Source organism: Vigna unguiculata, chromosome 1, assembly GCF_004118075.2.
Source record: "Vigna unguiculata cultivar IT97K-499-35 chromosome 1, ASM411807v1, whole genome shotgun sequence".
NCBI lineage: Eukaryota > Viridiplantae > Streptophyta > Magnoliopsida > Fabales > Fabaceae > Vigna > Vigna unguiculata.
In genome coordinates this window covers 20634778-20653714 of record NC_040279.1, presented here as the reverse complement: position 1 = coordinate 20653714, position 18937 = coordinate 20634778, and the positions used below count along the sequence as shown (strand labels likewise).

At 32.1% G+C, this 18937-nt stretch overlaps 1 long non-coding RNA gene and 3 other non-coding genes across 4 annotated transcripts; all 4 read left to right on the top strand.

Moving 5' to 3' along the window:
• Positions 1-3382: 3382 nt before the first annotated feature.
• LOC114165495 lies at positions 3383-3485 on the top strand. Its single transcript, XR_003599720.1, has one exon. It is a non-coding gene; the product is annotated as a U6 spliceosomal RNA (small nuclear RNA).
• Positions 3486-13190: 9705 nt separating this feature from the next.
• LOC114165541 lies at positions 13191-13295 on the top strand. Its single transcript, XR_003599729.1, has one exon. It is a non-coding gene; the product is annotated as a U6 spliceosomal RNA (small nuclear RNA).
• LOC114180271 lies at positions 13231-13904 on the top strand. The gene is made up of 2 exons (XR_003603658.1): positions 13231-13336; positions 13420-13904. It is a non-coding gene; the product is annotated as an uncharacterized LOC114180271 (long non-coding RNA).
• LOC114165445 lies at positions 13673-13893 on the top strand. The gene has a single exon (XR_003599710.1). It is a non-coding gene; the product is annotated as a small nucleolar RNA U3 (small nucleolar RNA).
• Positions 13905-18937: the final 5033 nt, after the last annotated feature.

The window sequence follows — 18937 nt, the reverse complement described above, 5'->3', positions numbered from 1 at the left end:
TAATTAAAATAATAGAATTTGAAATTCATTAAAAAAGAACGAAATTGAAATTCTAAATGTTGTAGAATTTCTCATTGGTCAGGATGAAAAAGGTCCACAGGTCCAAAAAGTTAATTCATATCGACCTTTGTCCCGGACCAAGTCATCTCGACATCTAGCCTAAACCGACTCAACTAGACTTTATGCCCTAGTCGACTTTGCTCGGCCTAAGGCTCAACCTTTAACTCAAGCCTATTCAGCTTGATCCTTGGTTTGCATCGACTCTTCTCAACCTTTGTCCCAATTTGACTCATCTTGATGGTCAACTTGTATTGATCTTTGACCAAGGTCAATTTGTCTCGACTTTTGGTCAGGTTCAACTCTTTTCGACCTTCGACTAAGGTCGACTAGTATCAACCTTTAGTTAAAACTAACTAGTCTCGACCTTTGGTCAGGGTTGACTCAACTAGAAATTATGCCTGAGTTGACTTGACCTTCCTCTCGACCATTCAACTCAAACTGACTTAGCTCAAATTTTGGTGTTGAAAGTCGAGTCGATTCAGCTTGGGCCAAAGGATCAGTGGAGTTGACCATGGTCAATGGTATAAATGAGTTGGTTTGGGTCGAAGGTCGAGATGAGACTGTGTAGACCAAAGATTGAGCTGAATCAGCCCAATCCAAAGATCAAGCAAAATATTTTTATAATATAATTTTGCCTTAAAAGAGAAATTAATTTTATTTATCCAAACAAGAAAATTGAAATTGAAGATATTTCAATTATTTTATCCAAACAAACAATTTAGGAAATGAAGCAAATTCAACTGCAAGTAGTTCAGATACCATATATTTTAATTTCTTGAAATTATTAAAATTCCTTATCCAAACAAAAGGTAATGAAAGAGGGGATAAAAAGAAATGTACTCTAAACCAAGTATTGTCTATTAGTTCTACTACCATGAGTTTGAATCTTGAAAATGATGAATACTTAACTAAAAATTAGAAAAATTGTTAGATGGTTGTTTTTATATAGTAAAATTTTAATATTTTTATTTATTTATAGACTTTTCAACTTAAACAATAAAATATTCATGACTCATCTAATCATTCTCTCTTTTATTCTGAAATAAATAAAGTTTGTTCTTAGAATTCCAAGCAATCCAAATAAAACCAATTTCTCTAATTAACATGTTTAAATAAAATTTTACTTTAAAACATAAATTAAAATAAAATAAATTTTCTTTGAATCAAATTAAAAAAAGTTCAACAATTTTATCATAATTAATTTAACATCCTTATTTTAATTTTTTCTACTACAAATTTTTTTTATATCCTATGCGTTTAATAATCTCACACAACTTAGGAATAACGTCAAAGATAATTTAAATACACTTTTTTTTTCTTTCTACTCTCCAAAATATCTTTTGAAGATAAATTTGTGATAGAATTTTAAACGTCAAAGAGAAAATACCTTTAATATTTCTATATCATTTAGAAATTTAGAAATTGATATTAAGACATATTTAAATATACTCTTCCAAAAAGTCTTTGAGAAAATTATCTTAATTAACTTAATATTATAACACATTAATTGAAATAGATTAAACACACTTTAAAAAAATAACATCTTTTTAAATTAAAGAAATATATATATCATAAAAATTGGAGAAAATTTTGTAAGAGATTGAATAAAAGGTGAGTTGCTTTACAAATGCTTACACTTATTTTCATCTCACTTTATGTTTGATGATTTTATTGATTTTTTTTAATGTTTTGGAAAATTTGAATAATATTTCTCATGCGACCAACACCTTAAATTTGTGTATTTATTGACATAGATGATGTAACACCTTAAATTGCTAGAAATATTAAGCATCAAATCACAAAAGTATAGTGATATAATTAAGTATCAAATCACACAAGTATAGTCATATATCCTAAAAAAAAAAATTCAAAATTTATCAAAACAAAGATGGAGGAATAATGTATAATACAAAACACACTACACAATGGTAGCGGTACACACCTAATCTATTCCAAAGCAGCTTCATCATCGGATTCTAACCTGCGGGTATTGTTTGCTCCCGTGTACACACACAATCATAGCAAAAGAAACATGATAATAAGCAAGGATAAATTAGTGTATCAAAGAAGAAAAAGACTAATAATTTAAGTAAAAGATTTTAATCATGCAAATCATGTACAACAAATTCATCCATGCATACACATAATACACACTAGTGTAAACACAGGCGCTATCGCGCATGTGTGTACGCATTTTTTGAATTATATTAATAATTGATGATATTGTAATGTTATTAATTTAATAAACAAAATAACAAAATAAAAGTATATTTATAAAAAATAAAATAAAATGTACGGAGAAAATAAGAGAAAAATAACTATTGATGAATAGTAAGAGAAAAAAAGAAAAAGGAGATAAGTAAATAATTTTATAAAAACTTGTAAAAGTAACCGTTAAATTTTAAAAATTTAATAAATAATTAAATTATAAAGGGTAAAGTTGGAATTATGAAATGTGGACACAAAAGAGAGAATCCCCTTTATATATAGTTATAGATAATATAAGCAATCACAACTGCAATCACTATCTCCGGAGGATTTTGAATATGAAGTAGAACTCAGAGATTTAACACTTGTTATAGGATCCCAATATAAAATGAAAAAAAAAAACCTCTAATATAAAAACCGATTTAAATATATTGTTTAAAAAACCTTGTAAAAATTACTTTATAATAAATAAAACACGTATTGAAATAAAGTCAAACACGTATTTCCCATGAAACAATGTTTTCATTTCTTTTCGAGAAACAACTTGTAGAAAGTAAAAATAGTACTGATACTTATAAAAATTCATTTGATGTATTATTAGTGGGTGAGTTTTATATAAATTATGGTTTACAGTTAATTTTAAACATATAATGAAGATTAGAAATATTGTAAAAGAAATCAGTGATTTATAATAATATAACTGCCATAATATAAAATCCAAAGATGATAAATGGTGATAAAGTAGATGAAACCAAAATGAAGTAAATAAATAATAGTAAAAGAAAATAAATAAGGACAGCAGAAGAAAATAGAAAAACGTGAAATGAAAAGTAGGGTGCAGTGTGAATAGCAGAGTAATGAGAGGCTAGGAGGGTAGGAGGGCAGCTAAGGTAGCAGTGTTAAGAGTGAAATCCTGTTTTACTTATTGTTGTGTTTCAAAAATATCTTCCTCTGCTCAGTTTAGGTAACAACAAAATTCTTTACACTTCCTCTGGATCATGTTACTCTGCATACTCTACTTTCCTTCCACTTCTCTTCCTTCCGCTAGAGTCCCACACCGTATAATTTCTGCAAAAGCTCAATCTTTATAACGGAAGCAACAAGAAGCAAGCTCGTCCCTTCGGGGACATCCGATAAAATTGGAACGATACAGAGAAGATTAGCATGGCCCCTGCGCAAGGATGACACGCACAAATCGAGAAATGGTCCAAATTTTTTTTTTCTTTCTTCCGAGTTCCTTTTATGAAGTTTCAGTTCAGGTTTGTTTTTATTTTCTTCATTTTACAGGGAATTCCTGTCTCTATTCAGTGGTATGTTTGAACAAATAATGGATGTAGTTTCAACATCACGTCTGGGGCCAGATGCAACAAATAAATCCATCTCCTTTCCAACATATTTCCTTTCAACTTTTCACAATCAAAATAAATAACCTCATCCAAAGCATCTTCAGATTGCAAGTCCCAACAGGTACTATAGTCCCATATCGAAAGAGTTTTGGAAAGTGAACATGTTTATAAAGCCGGACTTCATACATCTAGTTACGACCTTACTTGAACAGGATCTGTTTTATAGGATCGGTTCAGATGGTTACAGGTTGTTTGACAGACTCCTGCTCAAATTCTTTTTTACATTTTCTACTTTTCATTATACGAATTTTTTTCTTTAATTGGTTACTGGAAATTTTAGTTTTGTTCATAACTTCATTTACTTTCTCATCTCCTCTAAAACGTTCAATGTTTATTTTACACTTTTTACATTTCCTCCTTTCCATTATACGATTTGTTCTTTTTATTTGTTACTGGAAAGTTTAGTTTTGTTCATAACTTCATCTACTTTCTCATCTCCTCTAAAACGTTCAATGTTTATTTTACAATTTCAATTTTAGATTATTTAAAAACTAATTAATATATGAATAATACTTTTAATTTAATCAGATAAAGTAACCAAATTTTTGTGTGGAACGTCTAGTTTTGAATTAGAAACATTTTGGGTCTACTATTTTGTCGTAGACAAAATGAAGATAGTTTATAAAAATAATTATTAGATATATATTAATAAAGAAAAAGATCGAGAATTTGCAATGAAATATTAAGGATATTTTTGAGGAAACATTAAATGAATTCATTATTTAATTCAATTTATAGTAAAATGGAAGGTTAAGATGAAAAATAAACTATTCTAGTTACTTTTGAACTAAATGAAATCTTATTTATTCGTTTATCAATATTATATTGTCGTCTCATTATGAACACTTTTTTATTAGAGATGGCAAATAAACTCGTTTCAGTGGGTATTGTTCGAATTCGTCTCCGTTTTAACGGGAAATCCCTGTATTGACTGGTATGGGTATGGGTATGGGTAATCTCCGATTTTTTTAATTGGGTATGGGGATGGGTATGGGATGTACATATCCCTGTCATAATATCCGTTCCCGTTTAAATTATTAAAATATTTACAATTAATTAAGTAATGATATATCTAGTGACTTCTTGGACTTGATTAGAGAGAGACAGCTGTTGGATGTCAATCTGAACAGGGTCAGAGAACAGCTTGGATCAGAGGAAGTCAGAGAATTTGCTTTGAGTGATGATGGCATATTGAGGTTTCGGGGCAGAGTATGTATACCCGATGATGCGGAGGTAAAACAGTTAATTCTTGAGGAAGGACATAAGAGTCGTCTTAGTCTGCATCCTGGCATGACTAATATGTACTAGGATCTTAAGGAAACTTTCTGGTGGCAAGGGATGAAGAAAGATGTGGCTCAGTTTGTGTCGGCATGTTTGACGTGCCAGAAGGCGAAGGTGGAGCATCAAAGGTTCGGTGGGATCCTACAGCCTTTGGAGATACCAATGTGGAAATGGGACAGCATCTCGATGGACTTTGTGACCCATTTGCCACAGACTTTTAGAGGACATGACACCATCTGGGTGATAGTGGATCGGTTGACCAAGAGTGCACATTTCTTGACGATGAACTTGAGGATGTCCATGGCTAAGTTGGCCCAGCTATACGTTAAGGAGATTGTGAGGTTGTATGGAGTACCTTCGAGCATAGTTTCCGACAGAGACCCACGGTTTACATCCTGGTTCTGGCAAACCCTACAGGAGGCTTTGGGGACCAAGTTGACCATGAGCTCAGCCTATCACCCTCAGACCGATGGCCAGTCTGAGAGAACGATTCAGTCATTAGAGGATTTGTTGAGGACTTGCATATTGGATCATCTGGGTGCTTGGGATGAGGTATTGCCTTTGACAGAGTTCACCTACAACAACAGCTTTCATGCGAGCATTGGTATGGCGCCATACGAGGCCCTTTATGGCAGGAGGTGTAGGACTCCTCTCTACTGGTATCATGATGGAGAAGCGGTGTTGGTTGGACCAGAGTTGTTAGAGCAGACCACCGAGAAGGTGAGGATGGTGAGAAATAGGATGCATGCTTCTCAGAGTAGGCAGAAGGCCTATGCAGACCGTAGGAGGAGGCCCTTGGAGTTCGCAGCTGGCGATCATGTGTTCTTGAGGGTGACCCGAACCACCGGTGTGGGAAGGGCTCTCTGCTCAAGGAAACTCTCTCCTAAATTCCTTGGCCCATATCAGATCACGAGGAGAATTGGGCCAGTGGCCTATGAGATAGCTTTACCCCCGCAGTTGGCAAACCTTCACCCAGTGTTTCATGTCTCGCAGCTGAGGAAGTATGTGTTCGACCCGGCTCACGTGTCGGAAGCCGAGGATATACAGATTAGGGAAGATCTCACAATGGAAGTACCGCCCATAGCTCTTGAGGATACCAAGGTTGAGGAACGTCGAGGAAAGACCGTCAGTCTTGTCAAAGTCATCTGGGATCGGAGGACGGGTGACTTGACTTGGGAGTTAGAGGAGGACATGAGAAAATCACATCCACATCTGTTTACCTGGTGAGTCTTTATTTTTGAGGTCGAAAATTTTGTTGTTGGAGGGAATGTAAGGCCCATGAAAATCCTGTTTGTGTAATTCTGCCCTAAAATAAAGGGCTACCTTGTAATTGGGCCTAGGGCTGGCCCAAGTGATAGAACTGAACCCTAATATGTCCTAACACTTCCACTTTCTCATTTTCACAGATTCAGCCGTCATCTCTTTTTCCCTCTCACAGAAAGCTCTGTTAGGGTTAGGTTCCTGCCATCATCAAGCTAGCTCGAAGTTGTTTCCTACTTCATGTAAGTACTATTGCTAGCCATACTCGTCTCCATGGTTCCTTTTCGTTTTCCTTTCAGTTAGGGTTTTCAAGTAACCCATCTCGTGCTTTTGTTTCTCTATCCTTTCAGCCGCTTCGTTCGTTCCTTGAGTCGCTGTGTTCTCACGCTTGGTTGCCAAAGTTTCCTTAATCCCTTTCCAGGTAAGGGAAGCTAGAACCCTCCAAAATGTTTAAGATGTTTGTGGTTATTGGTGTTGGTCTTGCGTTTGATTGTATTTTGAGCACTGTTATGGATGTATAAGATGATTGGATCATTGTTTGGTATGTTATGTTGTCCACTGCAGGAGAAAACAGTGGCGAGGACTGTTAAACTCGCCTAAGCGGGCATGCCTCGCCTAGGCGAGGTTAACAGGGGCTCGCCTAAATGTTTTGCCACGAAGGGTCGCCCAGGCGACCCACATTGATTTTTGAGTGAGCGAGCATCTCGCCCAGGCGAGAGGGGTCTCGCCCAAGCGAGATCCCGCGTGTGTTTCTGCTCCATTTCTCGAGCCCTCGCCTAGGCGAAGGGGGCTCGCCTGAGCGAGCACGTCTCGCCTGAGCGAGACCCTTCAGCCTGAGCGAGGGGCTGGACGAGACAGGGTGTTGTTTGGATGCTTGTTGGTTCTTGGATGATTGATATTGGTTGAGTATGAATGTTATGATGAGAAATATGTATGTACTGGAGTACTAAGTAAGTTTGGTATGATTCATGAATTGTAGATGATGGGTTTGGTATGAAAATTGGCATGTGAATTGAATGAGATGGGTATTGTTAAAGTGGCATGAAAATGAGATGAGTTGGATTCTATGTGCATGGATGGATTATGATGAGTTGGAATGGGTTGGACCCGGAAATGTGAAAGGTAACGACATTAAAGGTTGACATAACGAATGTATCTTTGCATGGTGAATATCATTTGACTGTATAATCGTATTTTTGTCTGTGTCAGTGCATAATCTCTTGGGGTCTCTAGGTGAGATTTTCAGGGTCGCGCTTCAGTGGTCGGGACGTAATTCCATGGCCCCTGTTAGTGGGTGTTCATGGTGGTGCCCCATTTGTATAACTAGGTAAGGTTGCATCCTAACACTCTGAGGAGTCAGTTAGTCTCACCTAGAGCGGACTGACTCCTGTGGTGAGAGTAGCAGGAGGCCTGAAATTCATTAAGGGCTAACCTTGTGGTGAGGGAAAATTGATCCATCGTAACACTTGTAACACATAGCTCGGGGGTGAGCAGCTCGGGGGTGAGCAGAGGTATCCACCACAAGCGCGAGCATCCGCTGAATCCGACCAAGTTATACGTATCCGGATGAGTCGAGTCGAGTCGTAGTTTATTGATTGAAAAGTCATAACATGTTATTTGTTGTATGGATATGGGATGGTGAAAGTATATTTGATTGCATGATGAAAATACTATTGGCTCTAGCTTACCCTATTTGTTGTATGGTTGTCTTGTATGTGGTTCTTCTTTCTTGCGATGATCATCAATTTGATTGATGGAAGCAGATGGGCGAGGTTCCCGCGGTCAGCAAGGAAATGGCGACCCCGCTGCATAGTCTTTTGGACTGGACTTCACGTTTCTTTGGCTTTGTTAGGGCTAGGGCCCATGTATTGTTTGACTCTTTAATACTCTATTCCTTCTGTAGACTTTTATCTTGTTCCTTTGGCATCGTGGTGTGCCTAGAACTTATAGGGGCTGTGTATGAGACCTCAGGACTGCGCTATTGACTTATCCGCGTGCGATGTTTTTTTTAATTTTGTTTAGTGATTAAATGGGACGTTACAATTTGACTTGTTTAGATTTTTTTCCTATATATCACCTCTTGTTTTCAAGTTTCTCCTTTTTAAAGAAAATATATTTAGAAGTCTATCCATGGCAAAATTCCATCTTATTAAATGGTTAAAAATAACATTTATGAGAACATAACTAAAAAGGTATATTTACATAAATAATAAGTTAATTTATTTTAAAGATTTTTCCTAATGTCAGATGTTTTAGAAATCTCTTTTAAATGATTATAAAATGTATTAAAGTAATGAAAATATTGAAAATCCACCTTCATTCTTAAACTTAAGAAATATCACAACCTATACCATCTTGCTTTTTATTTGTTTTCCAATAAAATAATCATTATAATTATTTCAGAAGTGTAAGAAAAACGAAAAAGAAAACATGCATGAGGTGACTTCCCACAATAAAATTTATTCAAAATTACATATATTTATTCAATTTCTTTATGTATTATTAGAATTAATAATATACTAAATAAAATAGAAATATAGTCGTACTAACCGGTTGAGATTGGTTAAACAATAAATGTAACGTCCAAAAATAATAATAATAAAAATAAAAGTTCAATACAATAATTTCAATAAATAATTTATTATATTACTTATAAATATTTTTAATATATATATATATATATATATATATATATTTTATTTTTGAAAAATAAATTTTTTATTATTACAAAGAACAATATATTTATCATAATAATTTATAAACATATAAATATGACAATTATAAATATAGAGGGAGTCAAGACTAATTAACTAATAATGAGTTTATACTGCACGTTTAGTTATTGTTCTTGCAGAGAACAAATAAGATAAGTTAGGCACAAGCGTCACCTTACCTATGTAGTCCGCTATCTTCTTAGTTGGCTTCTTCCTGGTTGATACATGTCAGCTTGAACCCAGGAGGGGTTACCTGCAGAAGGGACTTCGAAATTCAAGTAAGTCAAAGCTCTTAAAAAGTCAAATCAGTGATTAATGAAGTAATGAATGTGTACCTTTAATTATTGGGGTCCATGTGTATTTATAGAGCATTAATTATGTTTGATTATGCCATGGGTCGGACCTTGGGTTGGGATTTAGTTTGGGCTGTAAGTGGGTCTGGGCCCTAACCCAGGCCCTTAGGAGGACTCATTGAACCAATAGGAGGGCTTGGATTTACGTATATTGGAGTAACCGGCCTAGGCCGACTACTTTCCTTGGCTGTTTACGTTGGTCATGTGTCGTCTTGTGCAGGTTGTCCCTCTAGTCGTTAAGGTTACCGGTTTAAGCCGGTAAGGCTCAGGCCAACTCAACTTAGGTTGACTACTTGACTGCTTTGGCATATATGTGTCGTTTTATTACTATTTGGTTGAGTTGGCTAGGTGTGATACAGCTATTATGTATCAGTTATTTAATATAAGTATTACAAAAGTAATATATTTTAAATTAAAGCCTAACAACTTCAAATAATAACATATAGTTTCGATTGTTATAAAAGAATTCAATGTATAAGAAACATAAATTAATAATATTGTATACATATACTACAAATTTATTTTAACATATTTATTAATTTATATAAATTATAAAAGAAAAAGGAAGTGAGATAAGATTGCACATAGAAAACTACAAACCTTATCTCTAAAACAAATCTAGAACCAAATGTCAAAAACTAACTTAAAGAAATAGTGTTATCAAAATATAGTTAAATTTAAACTAAAAGTAATGATCACGCTAATCGTTATAGATAAGGTGTGAGAGAGGTGAATGGAATAAAAATGTGAAAAGAGATAGAAAGTAAAAAAAAAAACAAGAGATATTTGGTGCGGTAAGTTCATCTCGTATAAGAAAAGAAAGAAAGAGAAATGATAGGTGGTGTGAGTGCAAAATAGCAACGAAGAAAACAAAATATACCATCAAAATCTCAATCAACATTGGTTTATCTTCCATAATAACTAAGGTACGGGAACTAGATACATTATTTTATTTTTTATTTTATTATTTATTTATAATTATTTTTATAAATTTATAGTAGTTAAAATAATTCTAATTTTTATTTATCTTCAATTACATACTCGATTGATTTATATTTATCTCTTGTTATGCACTTATCTTAATTTATATTTATAGTCAGTTATTTTCACTTAAATAGCGTTGTTCTGATTTAGAACTATGTGGTCCTTCATGTACGTAAGAGTGAGGTTAATCCTTGTTGGATGTAAAATAAAATATTTTGTAGAATCGTTTATTTTTATTTTTTAAAGAAAAATCATTCTTAAGTAATTAAAGTAAGGGGAGAATACATCTATCATTTTATGTTTTTAATTTTATTAGTTTTTCATAATTATTTTTATTTCTATATTTACCTTAAGTGAGGTGTCCCTAATATCATTCTAATTTATATTTAGTTCCCGCTCTTATTTATTTATTTATATTCATCTTCAAATGTGCATTGGTCCTATTTATTCAATTTATATGTACTTTTATTTATTTATTTATATTTATATCAATCACATACTGGTCCTATTTATTTATAATACTTATTTTTAGTTATGCACTGATCTCATTTATTTATTTATACAATTATATGATTTCATATCAAAATAAAACTTATGATAAAAAGATTTGATTATTCTAGTTGGAGGTATGATAAACCTCCGTGCTCACACTTGAGAGTTGCTGCGAGCAAGGAGGTTCGTAGCTGGATGCATCATGCGTGTTGAACTACAGACGGGGAGGTCCGTAGAGTTGGACCACGAGCAAGCAGGTTCGTGCAAGCATTGGAATCCCTAAGACCAACTTAAGTGTGTATCTTGTATAGGGCATTGTGTTTTTCTTAATTTCGTTTTAATGTGTTGCGATGTGGACTTGGACTAGGAGGTGTTTGATTGTGTCAAGAGAGGGTATGTTCATGGCTAGTGGTGAGCACGTGATAATATGAGCGGGGAGGTTCATATTATGATGCTCTCGTGTGAGGATACGAGCGAGGAGGTTCGTATGTTCCGTGCTCACACTTGAGGGTTGCTGCGAGCGGGGAGATTCGTAGTTGTGGGATCACGTGTGTTGGACTACGGGCGAGGAGGTGGACTACGAGCGGGGAGGTTCGTAGAGCGGGACCACGAGCGGACAGGTTCGTGGAAACATATATATCCTGGGTCTATGGTCAAGAAATTGTAGGTTGGAAACCTTAGAGCAGTAAGGTTTCTTTTTTTAAGCATTGGCTGAAATAAAGTAATTTGGGGGTGAACTCTATTTATTAAATTATACGTTTATATTGTTACATGAGCTCACCCTTTCTATGTGTGTTGTTTTAGGTGGAGCTAGTGACGCTTAGAGTCGGAAAGGGGAAAACTTGGAAAGTTTTATAAACTATATTTAACTATTTTGTAAACATTTAGTTAATCAATTTTGAATTATGTAAATTTGGAGTTTATTTTATGGTTTTGAATTTCGAGACATTTTATTAGGGTTTTAATTTTCTGCGTTTTGGAAAAGAACTTTGAAAAATAATAACATATTTAATATCAATTTACTTTATTTTATTTAAATTAGTAATATCCGACCGGGATATTATACCAAATGCATCGATTATCCTTGAAGAATAAATTGGAGTCACTTTTTATCTATCCCCAATAATCCAAAAAAAATTTATCCATAACCTCTTTCCTACAAATGTTTAGAAGCTAGTATATAGGAAAAAAAATGTAGTTAAATAATACTTTTTTTTTAATATAAAAAATATAATATGTACTAAATAGTGTAAATATAAAACGCATGCAGTACTATAAAATATAAAAATATATATTATTTGTAGAATTTTATGCTAAACTTTTATAAACATATTAGTAAATGAAAAAATAAAATAGAGGGAGAGACGTCAAATAAATACATTTAATTCTTTCTCGTCTATTTTATTTTGAAATAAATAAAATTTATCTATATTAAAATTAAAAAATAATAATTTAAAGATCATAATAATCGTAATAAAAATAATAATTTTATTATTTTTTATTATCATAAAAATAAAAAAATGTAAAAACACATGCATAGGTCTATAATAGGTTTTTTATAATATTTTTTCTTTTCTCTTCATTAATATTTATTTAAAAGTTATTTGGATATAAAACATAATACAGTAGAATGGAACTGTTCTCAATTAAAAAATACACATTCACAGTAAAAAATGGTCTTATTTTATTAAAAGTATTAACTTCTATAGGATTTATTTATATTTTAATTAATTTTTTAACAATCTAAAATTTAGGTCGAACTGTGGAGTTGAGAAACTTTATTACATTTAGTAAATTATATTTGAAGCCTTAAAATGACAGTTGACTCCCGCACAGCAAAATAAAATGTAATTTTGAATTAAAATAACTGACGAAGTTATACATTTTCTATTAAATATTTTTAATTTATATTAAAATGTTTATATTTATATTTTAAGATTAAAATTAAATAAATAAAATTTTATGAATTAAAATTATATTGATGAAGTATGTTTATTTAAAATTTAAATATAAATGTAAAAATTGATTTTGACGTATTGATTACTGTCCATAGACCTATTGATTACTGTCCTCTGTGACCTTTTCTTCAAACTTCACAATTCTATCTTTTCACTTTATTTAGTCTGCGATGCTTTAACCATCATCTTCTTGTAATTAACATCTGAAAAAATAAAAAAATATGTTTTAATACATATACAAAGAGAAAAAGTAATTAAGAGTAAGTAAATAAAAGAATGTGAAATGAAAAGGAAAAGACAGAGAGTAATGATGAGGCAGCTAAGTTAGTAGTGTTTACAGTGAAATCTTGTTTTAACTTATTGTTGTGTTCCAAAAATACATTAAAGAATATCTCTCTCTGCACTCAATCCTTTACGTCTTCCTCTACACTGATTTCCTTTCACTTACTGCCCCGTTAGAGTCCCACACCGTATAATTACTGCAAAAGCTCAATCTTTATAACGGAACAATACAGAGAAGATTAGCATGGCCCCTGCGCAAGGATGACACGCACAAATCGAGAAATGGTCCAAATTTTTTTTTCTTTCTTCCGAGTTCCTTTTATGAAGTTTCAGTTCAGGTTTGTTTTTATTTTCTTCTTTCTTCCGAGTTCCTTTTATGAAGTTTCAGTTCAGGTTTGTTTTTATTTTCTTCATTTTACAGGGAATTCCTGTCTCTATTCAATGGTATGTTTGAACAAATAATGGATGTAGTTTCAACATCACGTCTGGCGCCAGATGCAACAAATAAATCCATCTCCTTTCCAACATATTTCCTTTCAACTTTTCACAATCAAAATAAATAACCTCATCCAAAGCATCTTCAGATTGCAAGTCCCAACAGGTACTATAGTCCCATATCGAAAGAGTTTTGGAAAGTGAACATGTTTATAAAGCCGGACTTCATACATCTAGTCACGACCTTACTTGAACAGGATCTGTTCTATAGGCTCGTACCTCTGTATCCTTAAGTTCTAAGGAGACAGGAACTGAAGTCTGGTGGATGAACTATGACCCTGTGATCAGAGCGTGATTAATGGTTGGATGGGCTTATTCTCTGGACTGGGCTCATCTTTGGCTGTAGAGGATCGTTCCCAGTCATTAGACCTGGGATGGTTACAGGGTTGTCTGACAGACTCCCACTCAAATTCTTTTTTACAATTTCAATTTTAGATTATTTAAAAACTAATTAATATATGAATAATACTTTTAATCAGATAAAGTAACCAAATTTTTGTGTGGAACGTCTGGTTTTGAATTAGAAACATTTTGGGTCTACTATTTTGTCTTTATAAAAATAATTATTAGATATATATTAATAAAGAAAAAGATCGAGAATTTGTAATGAAATATTAAGGATATTTTTGAGGAAACATTAAATGAATTTATTATTTAATTCAATTTATTGTAAAATGGAAGGTTAAGATGAAAAATAAACTATTCTAGTTACTTTTTAATTAAATGAAATCTTATTTATTCGTTTATCAATATTATATTGTCGTCTCATTATGAAAACCCTTTTTACAGAAAATATTATTTTAAAAGATATTTTATTTAAGAAATTTTACTTATTCTTGGAAATATGTAACTTCGTTCTTTCAAAATCGAGAAATAAAACTTTCTTTTTATTTTACTTTTTCTTTTTTTGTTTTTGTTATCGATATTAGTGAGATTGATTAAAAAATGTAAGAATTTAGAGAATTGTCGAGGTGATCTATCTAAAATGAAATTTAAATATATCATTATTAAACAAAGTTTATAAGTAGAAAAGATGTTTATAGAGGTTTCATTTTAAAAATACTATTATTTCTCTAAACTTTAATTTGTTTCATTATTTTGGTATTTATATATAAAAATTATGGATATAAATCTAATTTTATAAATTGGTATATAACTTTAATTTGTTTCATTATTTTGGTATTTATATATAGAAATTATGGATATAAATCTAATTTTATAAATTAGAATATAAGTGTTATAAATTTTATTTATAGATTTAAAATTGAATTTTTTAACATGCATTCAAAAAACTTTTGTTTAAATATATATATATATATATATATATATATATATATATATATATATTTAAAAGATTTTGATTAGTAAAAATGAATAAAAAAAATCAGAGATAAAAATTTAAAGTAAGTTTAATCATGAAAGCAAAGATAACGTCAAATAAGAAAAAAAAATGACAAAAGAAAAAAAGAAAATATGGATAAAGAAATCCAAATTTTAATTATTTAAATGAATTTTTAAAGTGTTACTTATTTAACTTTTCCTTATAAGATATGGAGTGAGGTTAAACTATTCTTACATTAATATTGGAAAACTCATGTTGCATTATTTAATTTTTATTTATTTTAAATTATATATTATTTTATTTACTTATATTTTTTTTTAAATATTATTTTTATTATTTATAGTTACAATATTTTATTTATCTTTTATATTTATATATTTGTTTTATTTAATTTATTTTTAATTATGTAAATATTTTATTTATTTATTTTATGAAGTGATTATTAACTTATTTATGAAATGTTAAAGATTTCATCATCTAGATTAACAATCTAACTGAATCTCATTTATTTATTTTACTCATTTTCTATATTTAACCGTATGAATAACTTAAATATTTATAAAATTACGATTTTACATGTGTAAAACCTTTATGAATACATTTAAATTGATAAAAGATGGACTAAAAAGGTAAAGAAAAGGAATGACACAACAAAATCTATACTAATAAATTATCATGTTTAATACATGACAGACAATATGATATGAAATATGATCATACTTAAAAAGCTAGTGAAGTTAACCTTGTCATGACTTGTTAATTTAGATTTTGTTTCATCTTAATTCCTTGGTAGCTTTTGAGTGACTCGTGAGTAAGTATGACAAGTGCAATGTCTCACGAGTTCGTTCAGTACATTAATCTTCCGGAAGTAACGTGTGTGAGTAGAATTGTGATAGGAGTTGGATGTGCTAGTTTTTTGTAATGATGAGTGAAACTTTAGTAGTGTAACATCCCATTTAATAGTTTTAAAATACTAAATAAAGTATTATATATGATGATAGACCAAAGCAGATAGTGAAAGACTGATATAAAAATATTAGTATAGTCATCCCACAATCATAGCAATATAATTATATAAAGACTAAAGTTGAAGTTGTTTAAGAGTATGCTATCTCTTAAAACAAAACTACCAAACAACATGTCAGAATCCTATCCAAAGCTCCACTATTTCCCAAAATGGGAGTATCCTCACCTGAAATCCACTATGCTCACATTTTAGTGATCATTTCAAAAGAAGTAAACAAACATAACAACACAAAAAACATAGGGTAAGCTAATATGAAAAAGAGTTATTTTGGTAAACCAAAATCAGGTCATAAACTTCATAAAAAATCAAATTACATTATAAACTAATTCTATCATAACAACACATGACACTGACTCCATTATCGGAATACATGCAATGGACATCGAATCCCCTAGCGGCCTGCACCTGTGTGTGGTTCCCAAACTCTGTAAAGTTTGGCGTCAAGGGGTTATCACCCAACCACTCACAAGGTAAATCCCTTTCACGCCTAGGACTTGATCGAGTACAGTGGCTAGGATCTCCTTCTTCTCTTCACTACATAACTTACTCTACTCTGCTTGAGTATGAGTAGTTATTAGAGAAAGGATACCAACCAATAATGAATCCTTATGTCGTTGCATACACTAAATTACCATTGCTTAGAACTTCCCTTGAAATTCTAGAAATCATCTCTCACACCACACTTGCAGATGCATACACAGATATACAGTATTTCAATTAGTATTGAATATCAAATTTAAACAAACCACATACTCTAGAATGAAAGAGGAACCTTGGATCCAAGTCTTGATCCACTCTCTCAGCGAGCACATCTCCTTGTTGGGCGAGAGGTACACTCTTGACAAACGAGACATTGATCGCCCAACGAGTTTATCACCGAGATTCCAGGGAATTCACCCATAATTCGCCCAGCTAGTGGGACTCGTCCAGCGACCCTCAAAATAGGGAACCCTTACTCCATAATTTGCATAGTGAGCTCTTGTTCGCCCAGCGACTCTTGAATAAGGTATCTCCTGGTTTTGTTGCTCGCCTAGTGAATCCAACTCGCCCAACGATGTATAATTCTATATATCATAATTATGCATAATTATGAAAATTCTAAAGTTGTAAAAGAATGAAAAACCCCCCTTTTTAGTTGTCGAACGTATAACTCAACCTAAAAACAACACAAACATGATTAGGACACAAAAATAGAACCATTGATCGGTAGAGACTCATAAGGAACGATCAAAATTCACTTGTGACTCCTCAATCATCACATGTATCCCTAAGAAGAATTAACAGAGAAAAGGGCAGAAAATCAACTTACTTTGTGGAGGAAACTGATTAGACAGAATCAGAGAGTACGTCGTAGGGATCTCTCTAGTAGTCTTTGATCGTCAAACAAATGAAAATATGATGAGATATGGTAGAAAGAAGGGAGAGAGCTCCTAGAAAAGGTTTTCTAGAGAGATAGAGTGTTTTGAGGTAATGAAATCCTTTTATGAAATTCCTATTTACATATAAGCTTTTTATTATTAAAATAATAATAATAAGATCTCATTATCTAAAATACTACCACTATTTTCTAGGTTCTTACAAGTAGTAATTTCTGTAAAAGCCTAATTGTAAACCACTGAGTTTGTTTTTGGGTGTTGTCACTATAAAATATTTAATATTTTTGTATGTTATTTTGTTTTATCCAATTAATGTTTTTTTCCTCTTCTTTTAAATGCATTAGCTTACCCTTTTTCTTTTCTTTCCTTGTGTTGCTAGTTTTCTTTCTCTCTTTTTTGTGATGATCGTGTGTAAATACGTGAGCAGAGATAAGAACAGATGGGGTCAATAGCTCAAGAGCTAGAGCCAGTCACTGATAGTTTAAAATAATGATTAGTTCAAAAGATGAAGTATTTGTTTTTCTTTTGAAAAAACTATATCAAACATACTTATGATATTTTGAAGTACTTTGGGATGCTTAGGAAAAGTCATTTTGAAATACAATGTTAAAGGATTGTAATAGTCTTTAAACTTATTCTATATAGACATGTATGGCATTTTGAGTATTGATTTTATTAAGTAATGACTTAAAGTTTTTGAGCTGAAATTTTGGGTGTTACATTGGTTTAAAAACAGTGAGACTCGATTATTTTAATATTAAAAGGTTTTAGTATAACAAAAATTGTTATAAACGAGTTTCATTATGTTTAAAAAAAATTCTCTCTAGAAATCACTTTTCTAGAGTTTTATGACTTCTTTCTAAGGGTTCTCCTCACCTATTTGCCTAATTGAAGATCTGAGACCGTAGAAGTGATCTTCGCGATGAGCTCTTCAATTTGGACCGATCAGTTTCTTCGTTCACATAAGTTAAGTTTCAACCATTTTCTTGGTCTGCTTTTGTTTTTGTTGCTTGTGAGGCTTTTTCTACTTGCATGTGATGCTTTCATCTTCTATATGAGTCTCTTCTGATTATTCTGATTACTGATCATAACAATATGTCCTGATCGTTCTTGTACTGTTTCTATGTGTAGGTAGATCATCCTGTGGAGTTAGATGTGTTTTGTTGTTCTTAGAGTTGTTTGGGTTTGTGGATCCGCTTTGACCGATAAGAGAAACTAATTTTCTGTTGAATTGACCATCTTGACAATTAATTGTGATGTGGTTTATTGAATTGATGAATTGTATGTGGAAATGTTTGATATGGTTTCTTGAATTGATGAGTCGTGTGTTGAATTATTTAATATGATTTGTTGAATTGATGAGTTGTATGTTGAACTGTTTGATTTTGATCTATGTTTCGTCTTGATTTGGGGAAATGTTTGGATTTGTGTCTTGAGTGATTGGGTATCAATTTTGAATTCTCTGAAAACCATTTCGAATCAGAAATAGTAAATGGAAGGTGCACAATTAGTTAAGTACACTAGATCAATTTCCTGCTTCATTAACCGTCAGATCGAGCTGAAATTTTCACAATTGATCTGGTCACGACCTTACTTGAATAGGATCTGTTCTGTGATCAGAGCGTGATTAATGGTAGTGACCTGGGGGTGGTCGCAGGGTTGTTTGACAAACTCTCATTAAATTCAATATCTTTTTTGC